Here is a 25,232-nt window from a genome sequence, read left to right as displayed (position 1 = left end):
AAGTTAATGATTACGCAGTAACATGGTGCAACAACCCACACTGGGTCAAGTGTGGTTTGTGAGCTGATTTTATGTATTCAATATTAGATTGCTGAGAACTTACCTTAATTGAACTGTTTTTTTTCCCTCACATTTCTCATCACTGCTTGTGTTGAAACGGTCTGCTTGCCGTTGAGAATGATGCTTGTCTGAAAACTGCCACACACTGGGAAATTTTTATAACTTCATTGCAGGTGACATTGTGCAGCGTGGAGCTTATAAATATGTGTAAGCATCGTGTTAAATGCACTTGTACTGTGTGGACTTATGACACATAGCAGTGTTTTGTTTTTTTTCTGACACAACCTGAGGAGTGTCAGTATCTTGTTTGATTTGCTTGTCTCCGCTGCTGTTTTATGATTTAGGGCTGTTGTCTGTTTCATGTTTCTGCTTAAAAAAACAAAAAACGACCCCAGTCCACATTCGCTTATCACTGCCCATCCATAATATCAGCTTCTTGAAGGAGTGTCCCATTTTGTAGTGGAATATTTACCACTACCCTTTGTGCCTTCAAATGTAGGGGTAATTGCAGGTGTGAGGAAAGGGCTGACACAAGGATGGGGAAATTCAGCCAAAGCACCACCGTGTTTTATTTAAATCGCCCATTTTTCATCTGTGAGAGCTCCATATTACAAAATGTATAGTGTTGGTTGGCTGTAAATATTCCTGATATACACAAGTCCACTTTCCATAGAAGTTTTGATTTAAAGTCTCCTTTTGTTATTTTTGTTGGTGTATCATATCCAGGAGTGCTCGTTTTTTTCAGCCGTGTGACAAAGCTAATGCAATATATCTGCCATGTCCACTCAAACACAGTTCAATTTGTGTCCCTCTTTTGTGCAAAGCGCAGCATCCACACATTCTTGTGTTTATCCGTCTTCCACATGCCTTTGAACTAAAATATATTTCACATTCTCTTCTCTCCCATAGTAGTCAGATGCATGGAGCTAATTAAAAGAGATCACAAGCGCTGTCACACAGTCAGTACAGATTCATCATCTGCCCTCTAAATCCAAGATTAGGAGTGAAATGTTATTTTGCATGTTCTCTTGAGATACTCCCCCTCATGCTGCATGTATGGATATTTTGAAGACAAACCTGCCAAAATACCATAATGCCACTGAACTGATGATATCGCGGATGAAGGATATTACGCCTTATTATCCCCTCCTGAATCCCCTCTTCCTTTTGACTTCCTCGCGAAGCCTCTTCACGTGGCAGTTTGCCAGGCGGTCTGAGTGAAAGGCAGTAATTTTTATATTCCACTATTTTATCGCAGCTTCTCCCTGCAAAACAGATTTGGGGAGCACATTCATTAAGTGGATCACTATGATTCTGACTCAGTCCGGTGATGCATGCCCGCTGCGTTTTTTTTCAGCAAGAGGAAAACAATTTGCTTCATGCAACGGCTGAATTTTAAACAAGGCTTAAGACAAGACTGAGAGAATAGCATTTATATTCAAGGCGAGGCTGGTGAATAGTGTTGAATAGAGTCAGAGCGAACAAACCGTCACCAAACAATATGCTCTGAGCTTGGAAAGTGCCTATCTGTGTCTGTAATTTAAAATAAAGAACTGAGTGAAAACTGAACTCCGAGCTCCCCACACAGAACATCATTAGATTCACAACACTCTCTGTTTGTGCTCTTGCACTAATGCACGCTGTACTTTTTCAAGTTTAACGAAAGCTGATGCCTTTTTTTTTTTTTTTCGAGTGCAATGCATGGAATCAGTCTCGTCGTGATGAAGGCTTTTCCACACACGGCGCGTTTCACTTCTGACACATTTCCCCGGCTTCTTTGCTCGGTCCCTTCTTGTTTTTACTCAACCAGAGGCTTCAGAATTCGAGTCATGCGGTCACTAAAGCCAGAGTCGTAAAGACGGCCGCGCGTCGGTCCAAAACAAGATCAGTGTTTTACTGGGATCACTGTCCTTTTAGATGTGTTGAAACTTTAAATAATAATAATAAGCCTGTGCAAAACCACCCCCGTTAATTTCCTCATGACTCATAGTTTTGACATGAGATTTGTTGACAGGTTTATGTGATAACTGTAACTTTGGTCGTCCCTGGGACATTTTGAGGCTTCATGTGAGACTGCCAGTAAAAGCCTCTGAGAACTCTCCAACACCATTCGCTTGCTGACAGCCAAATAAGCGTGTGCCCTGTGTTTTTCGCTAGGTCATTACTACTTTGTCATCAGCTTTACATTGTTTGATAGTAAAGGATTAAGACTGTTCGGCTTTTTTCTTTATGTAAAAGAAACATACAAGTTATAAAACAACAACAACAACAACAAACCAAGCAATTTCTTATATTAAATGCAGAGCAATTCACTGATTTGTCTCTGTGACTCTTTTGGGTTAGCAAATGATGCAAAAGGATCTGGCTTATTCACACGCTGGCTGTGTGATTTGGCTGGTATCGTCGGGGTCACACAGTGTGAGCATCAAGCAGCAGATTGTGCTGACGCAGACTGTCCTCCGTTGGGCGGTGCTGAAAAAGGATGAGTTACAGGTTTTTGGTGTGACAGTGTAAACCGAGGGCGCTGTTTGTTCTAAGGCTTGACTGAGTTGTGAATGAGCAGAGGTGGAAATAGAACTACGTGTGGCTCACGCTTCTCATTTCTTTGTTGTGCCTGTAGATTGCATGTAGGTGGCCCAGTGTTACCCTGACAGTGGGATCTGGGAGACTGGGAAATTTCAAGCTGTTAGATTTTTTATTTTTCTCACAGGGAAACTCAAAAATCTGTAAGTTGTGTATGTTTTGCTTTAGGGTTTGAAGGCATGAAAACATGTTTGTTGGGACGCTGCAGTGAAACATTGCGGATTTGATTCAGAGGAAGTGCCTGTGCATCTTCATACTATCAGTAACATCTTTGTGCTATATGGTATGTAGCTCACTGAAGACAGAGCAGTGGCTTAAAAGCACACATTGAAGATGTTTTAGCTGACAGCTAAAGAACCCAGAAATAACTACAGAAATAGCATTTTCTGCAAAAAAATGCTGTGTGAACACTGCGTGGTAAATGACTGCTGAAATTCGCTGAAGAAGCTGAAACAGAGTTTTTAAAGCTAAACAAAGCAGAATACCAGTTAAAATGAGCAAAAGGTCACCTAAAAGTAGCAAAAGGCTAGCTAAAATCTAAAAATAGCAGAAATGCAGCTGAAAGTAAAAGAACAGTAACTTAAAACCAAAAGTAACAAACTGGTTGCTAGGACCTAAAAGCAGCAGAATAGTAAGAGACTAGCTTAACGATAAACATAGCAGAATGGTACCTAAACGCTAACGGCAGCAGAACTGTGGATAAAAGCTAAAAGAAGTCAAAGCCTACCAAAAAGTTAAAAGTAGCAAAAAAACTCGCTTGAAGCTAGAAGTAGCAAAAGGCTAGCTGAAAACTAAAAGTAGCATAGAAAGCCAATAATAGAGCAAGCATGTTGAAGCAGATTTCAACGAGAACAATATTTTTGAAGGAGCTGAATAAATTTCAATGCACTTCTATGGGGAAAATATTTGTAAATAAAGCAAAATGCTTTGAAAAGTATAATAGCTGCAAACACCTGAAGGCATCTCCTGAATGAGCTGAATATTGTGACATACAAATGGCTAAAATAGCACAAAGTATGCAGAAGTAATTAGATAAAAAAAAACACATGGGAAAAATAAAAAAACTGGAAGCAATAGTTTGAATGCTGAGTCAGCATTCACACTATTACTGAACTTACAAAGAGTGACAAATTTATCTTTACATCCAACCTTTCTGCTTCTTTGCTCCTGAATGAGCTGCAGCTGTAATTCAGACATTACAATAACAGGCTCCTTCTTTTGTGAATAAACCCATCTGATACTGTACATTATACATTAAAAGCTGGAAACTGGAACTCGTATCTCGTCTGTGCGAGCTTCTTTAGGTCAGCTTTGTGACTCAGTAAAGAAGAGAAAAGAAACAAGAGAAAAGGTTGTTGCTTCACAGATGGATACAACTTTCTGTGATCTTTCCCACCAAGTGTAAAGTACTGTTTAGTTGTGTTTTTTTCTGCAACAAACAGCATTTTAATAAGACTGTAAGACAGTTCAAGTTTTGCCTTTTTTTTTTTTTTAAAGAGGCTAGTTGTTGGAGCGTTTGTCACATTATGCTAATGAGGACGTGACAGAAGGTTACAGAAATGTTTGTCAGAGGTAAAATGGATTGACGTCAGTGCGACTGGTGCAGAGGCCGTAATATTACGCTGGCACCGTATTGACTTCAATTAGGAGTCTGTTGCCACATGGATACAGGATTGTTTGCAGCAATTATCTTCAGAATAGACAGGTGCAGATTGATGACAATTTCCTCCTCTGGTTTGCTGTTTTGGTTTCATTAATTTTGTTTGGGAAATAAGAAGAAAAAAAAAAAAACGACTGCAGAAGCCAGAGCTAATTGCCTGAGGATATGCAATTATATAGCTGTTATCTTGTTTTGAGGATGAATGAGTGAGTAATGAGTACTCTTTACCTGCACGTTGCTGCTGAACTAAAGTCCAGCTTGATTGCCGTCCAGTGTTTCCTCCGTTTGATGACATTTCGCCGTTGTCCTTTGAGGGCAGTTCGCTGTTTCTGAGTGCTCATCGGCATAAAGTGCAACATAAAATATAGATATTGCTTCAGTTGGCTCTGCAGCCATCGCTTTCATTAGGTTAATCACTTACTTCTGCATAATTCAACACTCAGAAAAAAGGGAAAAGAAAAAGGATGCCAAGTGAAATCTGGCCAATGATGACAAAAATATCTCCAGAGGAACTGTGTTTAGTCGTCGGATCATTTTCTGCTTTGAAGGCCTACACACTCGCTGACTGCACAATTAACAGTAGGAGTGTTGGGTTGCTCTGATCAAAACGAGGCTGCAGAATTTCTCATGCAAGGCCACAAACCCATTTTTAATAACCTTTTTTTCTTTTCTTCTTTTAAAGTAATTATGCGTAAAAAGCATCTGCTTGTTATGTTGACGAAAAAAAGTGCCTAAGAGCACTCAGAAACCTTTTTAGTTCCTGCGCATAAAAGTTTTAATACCGACATATAAAGGTTCTTGTTTCAATCAAACACGACACCTGTCAGAGTGAAGCAAACAAGCACCGCTTGCTGCAAAACACACTGAAGTTTAAAACATCATTCTTTAAAGTCCTTGTGTTCTGTGCACCAAAATATTGAAGATTTGACTTTACTACTTAAAGACGATTTTTTTTATTTTAGACAGCTGATTGACCAACTCTGTTCAATTTGTCAGTCTCATCTCTTTTCCTCAGTAGCTTCATTTTCAGACTCTAAAACCTCAAGCTTCAATAAAATGAGTGATCTGAAGAACAGTAGAGTGTCACCGTAGGGTACCTATTTGAGTGGTATTAGACAAAGTGAATAAAAATCGGCGATGTATGAGCTCAAGCTGATCCTCGTTTCTATCTCTTGATTTGTTGCCGGTGCTCTTTGTGACCTGAAATCTAGGAATAGCTGAGGGCTGAGGTCTTCATCTTTCAGACCAGCGCTGATGAGAGTCGGGCGGCTGCAGCAGACGTGTAAGCCTCCTCCTGCTCTGTAGGGAACAAGCGTCTATCCGGGAGCTACGCCTTATATCAGACCTCATTATGTAAGCCTGAAAATTCAGTCACAGCAGTCAGGGTAGGAGAAGACCAAGCATTTGGACAGTAAAATAAATAAAGTGGAAGACAGCATTGGAAATGTATTTGATTAATTAGGTAAATCGCCACCATTTGAACGCCTCATTTAGGTTCTTTAAACCGTAACTAGTAAAGGGAAAGAAAGCCACTTGATTTGTGGAGAGATTTTTCTTAACAATTGCTTTTCACAGAATGTGTTGCTAATACTTTGATTATTGAATTATTACATGGATATATTTAACCCTATTCAAGTTTATAAATCCATTTTCTGCCGCTTATCCGTGGTCAGATCGTGGAGGTGACAGGTCCAGAAGGGAAAGCCAGACATCCCTTTCCTCAACAACACTCTCCAGCTCTTCTTAGGGGGGATTCCAAGGTGTCTCCAGCCCAGAGAGGAAACATAATCCCACCAGCAACTTGTGGGTCTGCCCTGGGTTCTCCTCCTAGTGGATTGTGCCTGGGAGACCCTCGGTGTGTGGTGCTCAGGAACCACCTCAACTGACTCCTTTTGATTCAGGCGAGCAGCATCTTCCCCCAGATAAGGGAGCTCCTCACCTTATCCCTAAGCCTTATCTCTAAGCCCATTTCGTTTTTAGAGATTTTTTTTTTCTTTTGGGCATGATTTATACTTCATAACTATCGCTGAAGGTTGAAACTTAGACAGACCGGTAAATCAGCTTTGTCTTTCGACTCAGCTCCTTTTTCACCGTGACAGACCGGAGCAACTCCCTCATCGCTGCGGACCAGGCCCCAATCTGTCGATCCATCTCTCGCTCCATGCTACCATAACAAGACTTCGAGACTCTTGAACTCCTCCACTTCAGGCAGAAACTCAGCCTTGACCTGAGGAGGAACTCCACCTTTTACGGTTGAGAACCATGGTCTCAGCTGCTTCACACAAACCCCTCCAGAAGGCGCTGAAGGCCATATCTTGAAGATGACAACAGAACCATCATCTGCATCAACCAGACACAAGACCCTGAGGTTCCCAAAGCGGACGTTCTCCTCTTCATCTCTTGAGATCCTGCTCATGAACACCGTAAACAGGATCAGAGACAAGGGACAGCCTTGGTGAAGTCCAACCTGCACCAGGAATGAGCTCTGCTCTGTTCTGATGTTTATAAAATGTAATGAAAATATATCATACACACATTCAGAGTGTTACAAATATTGATTATATGATATATATTTTTATATTAGGGAAAAGCAGGTTATCTTTCCATCTCAGCTGTCTCCCGCTGATGAAATCCAATCAAACGAAACCAAATTAAACTCATTCTATGCAGGTTTCCCTCGGCTGTTCTGACACATGACACTTTTTGTATTTCATCTTTAATAAATCTTTAGCAACAATCTGTTGCTCTCCATGGAACTCATCCTTCTTCCTGGCACCTTTAAAGTGCACAAAGAAATTAATCACAAGGCAAGCGAGTAAATCCAGTTTCTTTCATTTGGATTGCCGGAGCTGCAGCCTGCTCCAGCATGCACTTCACGATAGACAAATTGCATATTTAAGTTAGTCACGCAAAGAAAAACCACGTCCACGTCCGTGTCTTGTTTGAGGGGACTTGAGCACGTATAGAAAATAGTCACAAGTGACAACGTGATCTGACTAGTACTGGAAATGGACTTCTGTGTAGTTGTTTGTGTCCTGAGGACGACTGTCTGTCAAAACAAACTGTTCCCACCAGGCTGACAGCATACATTTATTGGCTAAAAATAGCTTGCATTTACAAGTTAAACATGGCTTTTTTGCATCTTATTGGTTTTTGCTTTAGGTGAAGAGTCCTGCTGTGACTTGTTTGTCTCACGTGCCTTTAATTCTGTGTAAATTAGAGTTAAGTGTTTTCAGTGATTCTTAAAAAAAAAAGGAATTTATGCTTTATTTAGATTGGCCTTTAAACAAACATCAAAAGACGAAACACCTAATCCTTTATAGATTTTGATGCAACTTTCTATTTTTTTGTGCAAATTGCCATGCTCAAGTGTAAAACAAAAAGGGGAAAAATTATGAAATGTGGGAAATGTTTAGTATCAAACACAGTGACCTTTAAGGCAATATCCATATTGTTCAAGTGGTTTCTGGCATGTTCATCGATTTGTAAGAAACTGCCATTCACACGACAAATCTGAACAAAAGTCACACACTGGGACGGCGTCTAATTCCAACTGCAAAGTCCTGTGAGAATTTTTAATTACCCTCTTTGCAGGGGGAGGTTCTGATGGCTGGGACCGCTGACTCGACAGATCCGCCGGTGCTCGATACTCTCGCAGCTCACTCGTGTGCATAATTTGATTTAAGATGGGAACTGAGTAGATCTGAATCTGCTGTGCATCATCTCCATTTCTGGCTCCATGACTCCTCTTTGTGGGGTTTGGTGCTGACTGGGAGACAGTCAGCTTTGAGCTGCTTAGATGGCTCTCTCTCTTGGTCTCTGCGGAGTCTCTGCCATCTGGATCGCGCTGGAAGAAAGCAGCGTATCTGTTTGGTGTTTGAGTGCTCTGTGTGTGAACACATGTGGAATAAATCCTCTGAAGTAGGTGATTGCTCCAGGAGCTGATGGAGACAAAATCCACATCAGACCAAGTTTGCATAAGTGGAACACTGTGTTGTTTTTAAATTCTGTGAGATTAGAATTTACCGTTTCTGTCTTTCTTAGGATTTCGTTGAGGCAAACTTTATTAGAAATAAGCCCATTATTTGAGTACATGTGTTTAGTCCTGGCTGCAGAATTTCATTGTGGGCCGACTAGGTGTAGCAGAGGAGCCCACAGAGCAGAGTGATTCTTGTTCCTAAAGCCTCTTAGTTACATGGTGTCTTTGATTTAATGCTGAGAAAGCTGTTGAACTCTATTAATCCCTGTTTAAATCTGCGATGAGCCATCTTTTGCTGATGTTGTGCCAGGTTCAGTCTGAGGGCAGATGCTTTCATGGGGGTTCATCCTGATGGTCTTCAGACTGTATCTTGTCTGTAAAAAGGAAACTCTGCTTGCGATACTGTTTATCTCTCAGTTTGTCATAACTTGTAATTCTTGAGATTCCCTCCCTCCTGTTTTGCAGCGCTTGTCTTTATTTTTCATGCTTACAGTTTGACAGATGTCAGATGTTCTTGATACTCAATTCAGCCTGACTGGCTGCTTTTGAAAGGCTTGTTTAGATGAGAAACTCACAGGACATTTCAGTTCATTAGTTGACTCTTTAATCTGGACATTGAAAGCATCTTTTGCTTTCAAATTGACAGATTTTATATTTGGGACATTTTATTTCTTCTGACTTTTTTCCTGGGCACCTCCTGTGCTCTGAAAATGTTACAGCTGTGATTGTGTGCCCTGAAAAAAAAAAGCCTGCACTTTCTCTCCTCGTCTTTATCTTGCCCCCTCTGCTCCTCTTGTCTGTCTGCTTCAGTTCAGTGGACGGAGCACGGCCCAGTTGTTTTCCAGATGGTCTGTGATGATTAGGGAGCTCTTGGAAGACATGACTTCGCTCAAATGCTCTACAGCTGTGAGCTTATGGAACGCCATGTTAAAGTGTCCTCAGAGAACTTGGACTAATGAACAGTTTCCTGAGACAGAATGTTACAAGTTCATTCTCTTAATTTGCCTTTAAATAGCCTGACAAAACTGGCCTTTTCTATTTTTTCTTTTCTTTTTGTTGTTGTTGCTCAGCGGTGTTCTGTTGTCATTCACACTCTGATGAAAATGGCCCATGGAAATATTGCAGCCTATCTTTTTTTTTTTTTTTTTTTTTCTTTCACAGGTGAAGTGCTAAACTGATGTACTGGTTGTTGCCAAGTTTTCAATTTAGCAGCAGCAGTGGAGAGATTGAAATCATGCCCTTCTAGTTCTGCTGCTTTGGTTTGTTCACTGACTGCACTGTTCTTGCAGCCCTCAAATGTCCCACAGCGGTCACTTTCAAACACTGTGTTTCTCCTCATGACTCACCTTCTGAGATTTAAAAATCCTCTCGGAGTTCTCATCTGTACCTTTGGAGCTCATCTTTTTCAGCTCCTCAGAGCCTCTGATGTTCTCGTGCTCAGAAGGATCTTGCAGAGTGTTAAGAATTGGCAATAAATTGCACCTTATTATCCCCTAATCTATGTCAAATGCTGGCACTTGTAGAAGTCACTCATAAAGCCATCCTTAAACTGTGTGAAGGGCTTCCGAAGTCACTTTTAGGAATCATCAAAACAGAGTGAAACAGCATTTTACAGCCTTACCGGGCCTCCTGTATCCTGCACAGGGGTTTTAGCGAGACACCATGTGAACTGAGTGCCCTGCTGCTGTACGGAGGCACCTGACAGATATAAATGGTACCCAGGTCATCTCGACTTTGGCTAAAAACACAGACTCCTAAGTTTTAGTCCCAACAGATTCGACCCAGAGAATGGATATTTAAAACTTCTTAGAGGAGACAAAAAAACAACAACACACCATCACAAAGTCCATGTCACAGTGAGTTGATTTTCTGTGAAAAGACTGCCCCGATAGTTGCAGTGATCAAATATGCTCGCTTTATTGCTCAGCTGGCTCCCGTGGAAGTCCTCTCCCACACTCTGTTCTCAGATGTTTTTAGCTTGAACAAATATTTGAACTCAGTGCCAAATCTCTCTCTTTGAATAACGTACACTTGCTGTGATTAATATTGACTTAATTGAATGTCATCGCTGGAGTTACCACACAAGGAATGCGCCATAATTTGGTATGTATAAAAAAAAAAAAAAAGGCTCAGAGAACACCGAACAGTGAAGCACATATCCCCTGATCTAAATTGGAAGCAATGCAGAATCTGTGTCCTGCCTGGCATTAATGCCATCTGTTTGAGAGGTCAGGAGATTTGCAGGAAACTGAAGAGAATAGCATTGTTGGGCACTACACACAACCTAATCCTGAACTCCTGCTTTGGATGTTCCAATTTGAGTTAGCCTGTCAGAGATCAGGCTGGAAAATCTCTGGAGCAAATGATGCAGATATTTGTGGTTTCACATGCTGCCTTCCTGTGCCAAGGAAAGATTTCATAAACTCTTTGCAGCCTTGTTTACATTGTGTACGCTGTGTTTTCCCACCTTATCTGATTCAGCACCTCCGCCAGCTGTTAACTGTAAACATCACCGCAGCGATTTCGAGAAAAATACTCTATAGGTTACCTTCTAAAAGGCCGGGCTCTTTTTTTTTTGTTTTAGTTTTTCAGAAAAATCAATGCTTCACACAGCCTGTTTTCAGTTTCACTTCGAGGCTGCTTGAGAAATGAGGCCAGAATGGAGCGAGCTAACAGAGGCTTCATAACCGTAGTAATGATTACACCTCAGAGTGATCCATCAGTCTAATCAGCTGTCAGCCCTCTGCAACATGCTGCTTTACCAGTGCGAATGAATGTCGCTGGGAGTCAAGAGTCTGGTTTAAATATCTGCTCTGCTTGCTCGAGAATAAATACAGCCTTCCCACGTTTGTGCTGTAATTCACAAATTAATGTCTGCAGGCATGAGCGAGAGGAAACCCACAGTTTCTCACTGCGATACCTCTGCTGGCGGTTCGGATAAATACACCCTCGGCTTTGACCATCACATTATAATTGCTGAGTATATTTTTTTTTTTTTGTCTCCGTGCTGCTTGTGTAAGCCGGCAGAGTTTAACTGCCACCTTACTGAAGTCCTTCAGAGGCGGCTGAAGTCGGCTTTGTATGTCAGCTGAGTGGTTCATTTGAGTGTGGGGTTAGGTTTGGCAAAAATGTCCCACTTATGCAGAGCTTGACCACTCAATTAAATGCTACAGCCACTATTTGATGAACAATATCACAAGTAATTGTATAAATATTTGTTGTCAGTGTTAATTAAAAAAATAATGTGTAAATGTTTTTTTTTTTTTTTTTAAATTTTCTGATGCTACAGCCTCTGTAGACGGACTGAAAAGAAACGTATTAATGTGGCCATTTGATTGCTTGCCGGGGTGCTTGATGAAAATGGAGAATGCATCTTTTTAATAATTTATTGTGCTCTTTTTTTATTTATTTTTTATTCACACTTTCAGCTCTTGAAATCCGCTGAAACCACGTTCGGAATTAGCAATTAGATGATGTGGGTTCGGTAGCAATTTGTGCATTTCAAACATCATGATTTCATTCCTAATGGCTGAGCACTTGCTGTCTATGTTAGACCTAATTATCCAGCGCTTGATAAAAGTTGGACTCTGTTTATCTGAAAAGCGGAAATCTTTTTCACAAATCTGTCCAATGTCTCTGTCTCGATTTGAAACCAGCTGTAAATGGACTGTAAGCTATTCCCAACTTTTTATTTTTTTTTATTGCCATTCTTCCTTTGTGTTTTCATTGTTTATTCATGGAGGAGAGAGCCTCATTAGTCATTCGCTGTGACACTGTGAATGTGTACGCAAACATTTGCTCTTTCCCAAGAACACTTGCACAGTTAAATCTGGTCCACTGGGACTCGCGCGTGAAACGGCCATCGTTTGGGCCAACCCCATTTAAGATGGCCGCCACAGCCACGTAATTCAGCCAGATTTACAGTTACTGAGCTGCAATTTGATGTGGTTGTAGCTGCGAGTCACACACTGTATGACAAACTTTAGCGCTAACTGTGGGAATCAAGCCTGTTTGTCTGTTAGCAAAATATTCCATGAACCACAGGACAGATTTTAGTGAAACATTTTGGGACCAGTCCAGTGTAAAATGGTTGCCATAGCTAATCAACATTAGCCAACATAAAAATGGCTATAACTCAGTTAATTTTACAGACACTGAGCTAGAATCTGATGTGGTTGTAGCTCAGACTGATCCCCAACACATACATGGAGCGTGACTTTTTATTTACAAGGTTTCACCAAACCTCTCATTTCTCAGGATGATTGTAGATAGGCATTCCTTTAAGGGATGCTTAGCTTTTCTTAGCTTTTTAACACAGTTGTTCTTTCATATAAATCCAACATCTAAATTTATTTATTTATTTTTTACTGTCAATCAAATAAATTTGATTGGCAGATTGTGGGCTTCATGTGTGAACTCTGTTTTGTTTAAAATCCCGAGGGTGCAGTCTTGTCCACTGTTGCTCTTTAACACGGTTACTACAAGCCTCTTTACTCCTCAATTAATTGTTTCAACAAGACCAAGTAAAAAAATCATTTTTTGTCCAGTGTTGTGGGAATCTCTAAATGGATTTGTGAGAAGCGGTGACTCGCTGTGACACAATGCTGACTCTTCAGCTAATTATTCAAATCATTAATGTTTCCTATCTCACGTTTTTTGTTTTTTTTTTAAAAAAGGCTTTAGTATCAATCCTCCTCTAAGTTTGTACTCAGAACTTGTCTTCTGCTTAATTAGGCATGAAACTCAACACAGTCGGAGTGAGATAGGAAGAACAGCTGTGCCAGAAAATGTCTGTTTTCTTTAATCTTCCGCTCATAATAAGCTAAGGAGAAAGAGATTCAGCTGTGACTCCAAAGCAGCTTCTTGATAAAAAAACAAACAGCCCACTGAGCTGAAAGTCTGCTAAGCTGAAAGCGGTTAACAGCTGCTGCTCCAGTCACGTCCACGGCGACTTTGATTGATTCGTTTCTTTCTGTCATGAAGTCAGATATTCACCAAAGCAGCTGTAGGACTGTGATAAACATAAACACACGTCTTATTGTTCCTGTTTGGTCAAAACTCACGTAAGCACCTACTGGTTCAGATATCAGTAGGTCGGAGTCTCCAAGCTTTATGTGGTTCATCTTCCTCTAAAAGCATCCAGCAGTCTTATTCCAAACGCCATATTGGTCTAAAATTTTGTCAATAAAGTACAAGATCAGCTCAATCCAGTCCTGTAATTCCACACATTATTTGCGAAACGGCACACAGTTTTAAAACCTAACAAAATAAAGGTCTGTTCAATGTGCAGCGAGGTTTGGAGTATCGGCCTGTGCTGCTGGGCCTCAGTTGTTGCCGTTAATCGTGCACGAATTATTGGCCTCAATGTAAAATGTCACGGCTGTAAATTTGAGCCCCGCTTTAATTCAACTTAAAAAAAACACAGCAGCAACCCAAAGTGACATTCTACAATTTTTTTTTGTTTTTTTTAATTGATACAGTGACTTATTTTAAATCTGATATCGATACATTTTTTTGACAGAAAATGAGGCTTTTCAAGAGTTTAACAGACACGACAATTTGAAACAAACCAGATTTCGCAGCTTTCGGGTTAATAATTGGTCACAGCACGGGTCGCGTTGTGTTCCTGCGACTTTTCCTGCGGATGTGAGCTAATGTTTACCTGTTACGCCCATATCAAAACTGCTCTGTGCACGAGGAAATGCAGTGAAAGTGTTGCTCAATGCGGCGCTGCTTCAAACATCTTTGAATAATGCAGCTATTATTGCAGCCTTTATTGACTGGCTGATTGTCCAGAAAGTACTTGTGCTACACGTTTCTGATGTTCACGTGTCTGTTTACTTGTCTGCAGCGTGCTGCTTTGCACAAACAGTACTGTCAGAGGATATATGGATGTGTGTGATGTTGCCTTTTGGAATTTTATTTCATTTTTGTAACCAGCTAGGGAATTTTTTTCTTTTTCTTCTAATATAACCTAACAGGATATGGTCTTTTATTTTAATACACAGGAATGATCTGTTTTGTTTCATGCATGACTTCCTCATCTTTTTAAGTTTGGGGCATTTGCACAAAATAGTTGTCAAGCAATTGTGAATAACATTTCAAATACTTCATTGGTTACCAATTATTACGCTTACGTGACAGCATTGGAAATCAGCTGTGGTCTGCTGGGAATCACTTTATGTTCTGTTCTGTAAAATGTATTCTTTTTCAAGTCTCGGTCTCTTTGTGAGCAGCCGCTGAGCGCGGCGCTGCTTTGCTAGTCTTATGTAATATTACGGTAAAGAAGAGTCTCATTCTCCTCCGAGCCTGATTGCGGAGCTTACACGCGTTTTATATGTAAATGGCTTTCCGTTCTCAAAGAACGCAAGTGCGAGTCGTTCTGTGAGGATTTCCACAGGTCCGCTGCTGACTTGAATCAGCTATCTCAGAATAAGTGAAAAGGTAAACTTAAAAAAAAAAAAAAAAGGTTTAAGAGGGTACGTCTTTGATGGAAAAGGAAATGCATTCCAGGTTTGCGCTTGTTTGAGGTCTGAAATGTGGCCTCAGCTGCAGTTCTTTGTGTAAAGTGACACAGTCGACAAAATCCTGCTTAAAATGCCCAAACGTAAACGTCAACAAACTTCTACCACTGTTTAAAATCTTTAGTCAGTTATCAGCTAAACAAAACAAGATGACTGGTCATTCCAGAAACAACTGACCTTCAAGTGTTTTTGTATATGTGTTTAAAATAAAGCAAGTGTTAATACAGCTGAATCTTACAGAAACTCACAACCAGAGCGTATCATATAGGTAGGAAGCATTTTTTATCCATCAAGAGAAAGAAAAGCAACTATATGAAGTTGAGCCAGCTTTCGACACAGCTCAACACTGGAGAAGAAACGTCTGAATAGACTGCCAGAAATCATAATGTTTTTAATCCGGTTGGTTTGTTTCTTGGCAGCACGTTATTTGTCTTGATTTGTGGTGAAAGCAGAACGGCAAGGGTTTAGAGTTTCCATTCACTGTAGAAAGTTTTTGTGTTTTTAATGCGCTTGTGCCCTCTCACCTCTTGCTAGTTTTGTTTTTCTGTTGAGAACATGCCATTTAGAGAAGATGAAGAAAAACAAAAAAACATCACCGTCTAATTCCTGGTATACCTTTTTATTATATTAGGCCTCCGTAATGTTTTATATTCGAAATGTTTAATTTACCACACAGTATTTACACAGACCCCAACCGCTGGCCAGAATCATACCAATTAGAACGATAAACGACCACAAATAGAAGCTTGCGTCAGTGTTTGTAACAGGATGAGGCGTTTACTGACCTGCTGGTGAACAGCTGCTTAAATCTGTATTGAGCAGAGGTGAGTCAGGCTGGTGGAAATGATGCTCCCTACAGTTTTTATCCTTTTTTTTTTTTTTTTGGTTTATATGTGACTGATGGTCTCCAAAACATACAACACGTGCTCGTTGTGTTTTCCTCCAGCACAATTATTTGTTCTCCGAGTTGCACATCTGTCTGAGGAAAGATGAAAAGGCACTTTGATCATAAATTATTCAGAGGTTCCCTTATTTTGACTGAGGTTGTTTTCCAAAATCACCCAGTGGTAGTTGTTGGATCAAAGTTTAGATTTTGACATTGTCTAATTAAATTTTAAACATTCGCCCGGTTGTTTTGATTGTCTTGTTGCGTCTGTGGGCACTGAAAATGCATTTAGGTATGATGAGATGAGATAGAAGAAGAAAACCTTTTTCACAAGGTCTGTTGTCTGTCGGTGCTTTTGTTTGACGCAGCAGTTGTATTCATCTTCCAAAACAAGCTACTCTATTTTAGCAACGCAAAATACAAAATGTTTTCAATCCTAAAGATAATAAATATGCATATGATGAGCCCTGCTATAACTTTTTTGGACGCAAAGTAACCTCAAAACACAATAAAACTTGTTTCATAGTTGCATGAGAGTGACATAGTAGCTGACAGGAAAAAAAAGGCTTATTTATGATCAGGATTGTGTTTATTTGTGTGACCTTTCCTCCAAACACAGACTCATTTTTTACAGTAAAGCTGCTGCGCTTGAAAAAACTGTTTTTGTGATTTCCTTAAAAATATGTACTGAAATTATACATGTCTCCAATCATGTGGGGTTAATTGTTTGTGTCTGCAGGCACGTTGAGATGAGGACCAGATGTCAACATGCTTATTTGTGTTTTCCAAGTGCATGTCGTTACATCTTTGACCCAACAGAGGGCATCAGCGCATCATAACCTGCTCCATGGAAGTAAATGTAGTCATTTTCAGATTTATTATGGGTCTGTAAAGTCCCACTCACTTTAGCCGTTTGATTAAATGGAGATTTCTGATTGGATGTTATGGCCCACGGTGTTGGACAAGTAAACTTTGATCAGGGTTTAGTTTAGATGTTTGTCTGGATTTGAGTTATCTGTAAAAAGAAAGAAAGAAAAAAAAGATGTGTAATGAAGTATTGTTGCCACTAGAGGGCAGTGTTGGATTGTAGATGGTAATACCAATCATCTCTGATTATTGCTGTCAAAAATATTCACGTTTAAGTTTTTCTCCATTAAAGGAAGAAAAACTTGCACACATTCTCTCATGCCCTCCTACCTTTCCCCTCCACTTTGTACGATCGTCAGTCCATTTAAGTGAACGTGCATTTAAAAGCTTCGGCCTGCCAGGTGTAGGAGGCGTAATGGGGGCATTTTCCTTGCATTAACAAGAATGTCATGTCCACCAGGGAACGATTCATTACATTGCCACTGCTTCTGACAGAGCTGCTTACTCCAGCTTAATTTAAATTACTCTATGCATATAGCCCATTATACTAAAGAAATGTGTTGTTTTTTTGTGCAGGTCTGTGACATTTCAACCTAAACTTGAAACTTAAACATTTCACTTTTTGTCTCTTTATCTGTTATGGCTTTTCAAGTTCTCTCCCTCTCTCCCAAAATCTTTGCATCTGTCAAGTGTTGATGTATTGCCTTTGCGACCCCCTCTGCAACTCTGCACCTGACTCATGCAGCTGCTGGTCAAAGAGGTGAGGCCCTCAAATATCACAAGTGATCATGAAGTAAGTTGGGTTTTTGCGAAACAATATCGTCCTTCAGCAGTTCTCATGGACTGTTCCTCGGCGGTAGGCGTTCTGAGTAGTGAAGTCAAAAAAAAAAAAAAAAAAAGAAAAAGACTTGAAACCCGGCAGGAATGGCTTGTTATTCTTTTTCTCAAAGGTTTTGAGTAATGCAGCTACACCTACAAAAAAATCAGTGGGTGACCCAAGAGGAGACACTCCCTGTAAAACATATTGAAATGTGGCTTCACCCTTTAATTTCTTTTTTTATCGTTTCTTTCTTTTTATAATGAACAACTTATATATCAAAACAACAACAAAAAAAAACATTTTAAACTATCTTTTGGAGAATATTCTCCAGATTTAAAGATTTAAACTATACGTTTATAAGCATATTTACATGTAATTGTTCCCTAATGCAGTTTAGTGCAGCAGCTACATGTTTTCCCTGTCATTTTCCCTACCTGTCCCAGCTCTCTCCAGGTGGGAGGTGGGGTATATCCTGAACAAGCCGTCAGTCTATCGCAAGGCATCCTGTTACACCGAGCCACTGCTTCACCCGGCCATCCAGCCAGACAGCTGTTCCCGATTTGTTTTAGAGTGTTATTGATCGTCCCCATTTCCAATATGGATTACCGGGGTCCTGGCAAATCGATGCCAAATCAGAACGTAAGAGGCTTCAATGAGGTAATGTTTTATCGTGCCTCTTTAAGCCCTTTGTGTTATGAAAATTGAATAATGGGAGCGCCAGAAGAAAGCAGAAATGAATTGTTTCATTTAGATCTGGTTTGAGGCGTTTATTGATGAAGATAATGGCGTCTAAAGAGCTGAGCTTAGTTAATTGGTGGAAAGTGGAAGTGAACGTTGCTCTAATGAAGTGTTGATAGCAGAAATTTGCCTAACGTGAGGTGGTGAGGGGTTGGCTGGCTTTAACTGAGATCAGAAGAACAAGAAGTACTGGATTAGTCTTAATAAAGCATCTTTAACTAGCTAGCAGCTATAGCATGAATGCCACAATATTACACAAGGACTGAATAGCAACCTCTTTTTTTTGTATTTTTCCTTTAAGGAGCTATTGAGTTATTTTTATAAATTTTTGAAGTTCTTCAGAGTATTATTTAAACCTCCAGTCCTTTTCTACTTTAGTGCCACAAAAGGTACAGTTTGTTCCAATTTTCCTTTCCAGTATTTACAAAAAATGCCAAGGACAAGGCAGTTTGTCAAACATAAAATAGCTTTTTTTTTTCTTTCTGCAAATCAGTGAATGATTTAATTGAAGTATAAAGTATCTCTGAGTTTAAGGTCTCTGTAGGATTAGATACTTTTCATTTGCTGTATAGTTGTTTGAGGCTAATCGCTTTTCTTTTTGTGTGCCACCTATCCAGTTAATTTCATATAATCCGCTCTGTGTCCTGATGAGGTATGTCAGGTTTCTTCTGAAAAGGTTCGAGTACAAAAACTGGACTGAGTGAAAAAGTAAAGCAAAGCCCAAAGAAAATATTTGGGAAGCCTTTCAGAAACGCCCACAGAAATACTGCTCAGGAACACTTTAAGAATTCAAGAAAGTCTGGCTCCTTGGAAGAAAAATATAAGAAAAGGAGGACTTTAAGACAAAATAGAATATCTGCTCCGTGCTGTATGAATAACATGAGATGCAAATTTAAGTGAGCACTACGGTGTCTTTATCGAAACTATTTTGTCCTGCCAAGTAGCCAAAGCTCATGAAATGTTTTGATACGTTTTTATGTGAATATGTTAGATGCCATCAAGCTGCCCAAACAGGCTTACACACATCCATGGGCTACATGTTTGGATATGCTGACTGGAAAAAAAAAGAAAAAAGAAAAAGAGGTACACATGACTCAATGCAATTCGGTTCTGTGTCATTGTGTTTTTCAAGTCGGTTCCTGTTTGTCTGCTCACTTGGGTTAGGCCCGCTGACGAGGCAGCAGTCAGGTCGACGTTTTAAAGCTGTAACCCATCTGTTCTGTAAGGATGTGGCTTTTAATATTCCATGACGTCTGATTCGTCTGCTGCTTCTGTCTTAACTAAACTTCTATCATTTATTAGATGTTTTGCAGGGCCATTATTTTCCCTCTAATATAGGTTATACAGAACACAATAAGGGGATCATAACAAAGCTAAGACTCTAATATTAAAATAATCCTGACATTCAAGGCACTTCTGCTCAACATACATAAAATCTGGGCAAGAACTGGGAATGTATTTCTTCAAAAATGTGTGTTTAGTCATCTGCGGTTTGTTTCCCTGCAGCCTGAAGCTAATCATTTGTGACAGTCCACCGCACAAAGCGAGTGGTACTGTAGTTTCTGCCTGAGAGCGCATCTCGCCTAAAACAGCTCGACTCTAATCGACACATTTATAAAAAGTACCCTCCACGCAACCGTAAACGTGAACTCACTGAATCTGTTTGTTGTAAGCTGAGGCTGTATGTAATACATTTTAGACCATTATATTTGAAGTTCCGCACATTTAAGCTCTTCTTGACAATAATGTTTTTGGTTGAGCAGATGATTCGAACCACCAGAGACGCCCACGCCTGCTTTAGATGATGGTGGCTGAGATGCTAAACCAAACGTAGGGTGTTGTGAGCACAATGATGACAGGAGGAAATAGGAAAACATGGATTAATCTGATGCTACTGCAGTGTTTAACAATCACGTTTTCCTAATACCGTGCAGCCCTAATGTTGACTAACTGCTCGCTCCACAAGACGTTTCCATTTTCTGGATCGTTTTGGTTTTTAAATCGCAGACCCGCATTTGAACGAGCCTCTGTCTCGAGCTGCGTCTTGGTCTCTCACTGTTACAGCTGACCCACTTCTGTTGGTCATCTCCGCTATAATCAGTTGTGGGGAGTTGAGTGGGGGCTCTGCCGCCTCGTGTCTCCGCTCACGCTAACAGCGACCTCAGACTGAGAGACAAGAGCATGGCAGATCCAGCGTTATATTTTATTACAGTACCCAATAAAGCTTAAATTACCTTCATCTTTTTTTTTTAATCCAGCTGCAGTTGTTGTTGCGCCCTTTTTAAGAACAGCTGTATTTTGTATCTTTGTTCAAAGCCTGAAAAGATCGAACGATAATGCGTCAAATTTTTGCTCCTGCGATGAAGCCCCACTCATCTGTCAGACGCACACACACAGACAGAGCCACAGAAAAAGAAAAAAAAAAAAGAGCAACTTTCCATGACATTATTGGTTTTATCAGAAGTAGGCCAAAGAGGGAGCCTGGCCCTCTGGCAGACCTACTGAGCATGCTCAGTTCTGCTGAAGGCTAGGTGGTGGGTCAAAACGTCATTTTATGCTTCTGCCACATTTCCTACTCTCTATGTGGGTCTGCTGCAGCCCAGCCTCCCTGAGCTGGACTGCAGCTCAGGGACTCTGTACTGATGCAAATGACTCTTTTAATTTAATTTGCTGCCACTTCCCCTGCCTGATTCCTGATTACATGTTGTTCAGATAAATGAAAACATCTTACTGAGTCTCAAATTGTTGTCTAAATGGGTTATTTCATGCTGCTGTGTAAAACTCAAAAGCAGTTTATTGCAAAGGACCCATTACAGTCTTTTGTTTCTCTTCAGATGCAGTTAGTTGTTTCTTGGTTAGATAATGCAGTAAAATATTTATTAGGGTATTTTAGATCTTTCCATTACTAAAACCCAATAGAATTCGTTGACTGGCCTTTATGAAAGCCACCAATCGAAACAAATTAAAAACAAATGTAAACAGAGTTGATGAGTTTATCGTCATAAAGCTCGTCTCCATTTTGTATGTATTTTTAGTTGTATATCGAAGAGGCTTTTGTGTGGCAACATCTTATCCTGCAGTTCAGGAATCGACCATCGCAGTCTGCTGCACGAACATCATTTTGCTGTTCGAGATTCTTTGTTTACGTGGACGGCGATGTTGCTACGGGATTTATCAAACAGCTTGCACCATCCGCTCCCAAGAGCCTCATTACACTGGAAGACAAGAGCTGATACAGGTATTAGGCTCATAATGAACTGTGTTCATCTTTTTTATGTTTCCTCTCTGGAAACTGAAATGAGTGAGGCTCGACTTATAAACACCTTCCCAGCCAGTATTTACCCGGAGAGAACTGAGATTAGTGTCGAAAGGGTCTGTAGTTTCAAGGATTTTCGTATTTACCTGTGCTGTTTGTTTTTTTGTTGTTGCAAAGTCTAAACCATTGGATGAACTTTTTCTTATTTGAGCAGATTTGAGAAAACTACAAAATATTAATTTTCAGGTATGATTCACTACGTTATTGCTGATCAGTACGTATGACTGGGAACAGGGAAACAAAACAGACGTGAGTTCACAGTCCTCCAGCAGGGCTGCACAGAATTAGGCCAACGTGTGTTTGTGATGTTAAATATCGCAATGGTGATGACAGTTGCGATTAAACCACGTTTTCCACCCTTTTTTTATTGATTCTGTCATCACCACATTCAATAGTCTTTAGTTGCGTTCTCATATCAGCCACCACCATCTGAAGTGTGCATCCATGGGGTCATCTCAGGCAGTGAGGGGCCATCTGATTGGCCACAAGCTTTACATCATTGGCAGGAAAAGCGTAACTGCATGGGAGAGTCACCAATTTACTGCATCCAAGCATTGCTTTATGATATTTATGATTTTGGCACCCATTGATAATGCGAGAATGATAAATTATTGACTAATTGTGCAGCCCTGTCTTCGGGTTAAAAAGAAATGTTCAGTGAGGTGTCGATTTTCTTCTTTTATGGCTTATAGATGAGTTCATGTTTTTTATTTACCCAGGCAAATCCCACTGAGATCACAGATCTCTTTTTCAAGGGAGGCCTGGTCTTGAAGGCAGCCTAACATGCATGCTTTTAGACTGTGGGAGGAAACCAGAGTGCCCAGAGAAAACCCACGCAAACACGAGGAGAACATGCTCTCCACACAGAAAGACCCCAGGTCCAACCCAGGGCTTGAACCCAGGACCTTCTTGATGTGAGGCAGCAGTTCTAACCACTAATCCATTGTGCTGCCATTTATAGTCCTTCTCCGTAAAGACAAAAACTAGTGATTAAAGTGTGTTTCTGACGAATGGAGTTTCTTCTCTTGGGTCAGGCCAATTCAGAGCAGGATTCAGTGACACATTTTAAATTTTGTTTTACTTAACAAAAAAAACCCACCATCTTGTTTTACTGTGGTATCCTGGTCTCCTTTTGTTTATCTCCATAGATATACCCTGTTACTACCTGTATTTCTTTTTACTTTACATACATGTAAGAATAATTTTCTCCATCATCCACTAACTCTTTGTGTGCCTGGACAGTATATCTTCTCTTTCTTAAGTGTTTAGCCTTGTTTCCTCTCATGAGAAGAGCTTTAGAGACACTCTTTGTTCTCTGAGACCACCGCCATATAATCGTCTTTTTAAAAGAACTTTTGTTTTTCTCTCTTTTTTTTTAATTCTTTGTATGTTTCCTCTCAGTTTCACAATGAACAAAGCTCAGTAATTTGATCCTCCGAGTGCTCAGTTTTGCTCCGTCTGACCGTGCTTTAAATACCACCGATCCAGTTTCCACAAAGTGTTTCGGAACCATGTGCTGTCCCCTTAGAAACCCTCCGTCTTGCTGTGATTTGCTGCTGAGAAAGTCCCTCTTTGCTGAGAATCACAATCTGGTATTTTACACACCACAGCAGAGCCACCTTCTAAGAAACTTGAGCCTCTGTTGGGTTTATGACAATCAAGAAATGGCTGCAATTGGATTTACTGAAACCAACCTTTAATGAGAAGATCAAATCTTCCCAAATGCAATTTGGTGGCAACTCGGTGACAGAATTATATGTTGCTCCCAAATATCAACTTAGCAATATTGTATCAAAGACTTTAATTCCTAAGTTATTGCAATGCCTATCATTTTTACCAGCATGTATATGCCGTATGTCTTTATGTGGTACAAACCTGATGTTTTTGTTTTTCTCAGGACATGTGATGTAACACAGGTGCCTCACTCTGACAGAAATAAAGCCCCACAAGCTGATGCTGTGCTGAAAACTTAAACTATAAATTATTCATATCCAAATAATTACCTCTGTGTCTGGTTGCCTCAGCGCTGTGCAGCCAAGCTGACAGGTTAAAGGCTGACAGTTGTGTGATGATGGATGTAAAGCATGTCAGGATTCTTCCTCTTGAAGGAACGGCATCAGAAGTACCCGTGCACCTTTTAGCTGAAGCGCTGAACTCAGTTGGAAAAAAACGGGGAACTGAGGCAGAGCTTGGTCAGCGCGCTGTCAGAGCTGGGTTGAGTTGCAGCTTGTGGGGGGTGGGGGGGGATGAGCTGCGATGGGATGGGTGAGGCCTCATGCTACAACTCGTCACTGTTGGTGTTTTGACTTGCAACCTTTGGAATTTGTGACTCTCTGTGCTGCCAAGACTCACACAGCAGCCTGAGCAGCGGAGGGAGAAGCTGTCCAAGCCCTCTGCTTTCACACTGACCTTCTGGGATGTCACCAAGACCATTGAGCTTGAAAAAAATAATGTGGGTTCACTGATCTGCCGACTGGATTTAATGTAAGCACATTTTTCCCTTCATTGTAACCCTCTCAGCTGTGTTTGTGATGTTGCTTATGCTGTGTTCTTTTTTTTTTTTTTTTTACAGTAGTTTATTGTGAAATATTGTGTTTATCATTCATGCTGCCTGTTTCATTCAACATTGTAATTCAGAGTGATCACAGTCATACTTGCTTCTTGAAAAAACAAAAATATTGTTTCTCTGGAACAAACGATGTTGTTTTTGTCTCCATAGTCGAGACACGTGATAAAACTTGCCTTACGATGGAATTCCTATCAACTGTGGATCCATAAAACAGACGGAGAGAATTCAGGAGGTCTTGAAATCATTTTGGATAGCATCAGTCCTGGCGGTTATCGCCGCGGAGATAACCGCCAGGACTGATATCTACCAAAGCTTGTCTCAAATTAACAAGATGGGTTTTTTTCCAGTGGAGTGAACGTTATGTGATGTGTTGATCCAAAATTGACTCCCTGACTAAACCCATCAGTCACATTTAGAGTTCACTGTCCGCTATCGGCCGAAGGTGAAGGTGGTTAGAATGTTTTACCGTGTGTGTGTGTGTGTGTGTGTGTGTGTGTGTGTGTGTTTTGTCTGTCGGCCAGGTCAGACAAACAACAGGACTGCTGCCACAGTCAACTGACCTGAAAAAACACAGAAATGGCTTTACGTCTGTCAGTTTTACAGATACGGACCTGGAATTTGGTTCTGATTTCCAACCCACATCCACACAAATTGCTCAAGATTATTGTTGAAAGATTTGCCAATAACTATTTGCAGTTGACTCTGTTAGCAAAATATCTCATGAACCGCTGGATGGATTGTGCTGAGACTTTCAGTAAATAACCGTTGGATGTACATCTACAACTCATTAACCTTTGGAGCCTACCCAAATCAAGATAGCCTCCACAGACAGCTTACCTTAGAGAACACAAAAATGACTATAGCTCAGTCAGTTTTTTAGGTGTTGTGTTATAACTTGATATAGGTGTTACTATTATTATTATTATTAAGATATTTGCTTAGAACATCAGCATTAACTGTTTGTGTCAATCCTGTAAGTCTGTTAGCAAAGTACCTCATGAACCATTGGACAGATTTTATTGAAACTTCCAGAAAGTAATCACTAAATGCACATCTAAAACTCATAATCTTTTGGAAATCAGTCCTATTCAAGATGGCCCCCTGCAGCTACGCAAAATTTGCCAACACAAAAAGGACTATGACTCAGTTTTACAGGTACTGATCTAAAATTTGGCACGGTAGTAACTGGCAGTCATTCACAACACGTAGTCTGAACAGGACATCTTGCGG

At 40.4% G+C, this 25,232-nt stretch overlaps 1 protein-coding gene across 5 annotated transcripts in view; it reads left to right on the top strand.

Annotated features, from left to right (window-relative positions):
* The window catches only part of plekha5 (pleckstrin homology domain containing, family A member 5), a 78,534-nt gene that overhangs the window by 3,834 nt on the left and 49,468 nt on the right, over nt 1-25,232 (top strand). The window lies entirely within an intron of this gene.

The sequence above is a fragment of the Kryptolebias marmoratus genome, linkage group LG11 (genome assembly GCF_001649575.2).
Source record: "Kryptolebias marmoratus isolate JLee-2015 linkage group LG11, ASM164957v2, whole genome shotgun sequence".
In the NCBI taxonomy this organism is placed as follows: Eukaryota; Metazoa; Chordata; class Actinopteri; order Cyprinodontiformes; family Rivulidae; genus Kryptolebias; species Kryptolebias marmoratus.
Note: the sequence above shows the minus strand (reverse complement) of the source record. Positions and strands in the feature narration are given on the sequence as shown.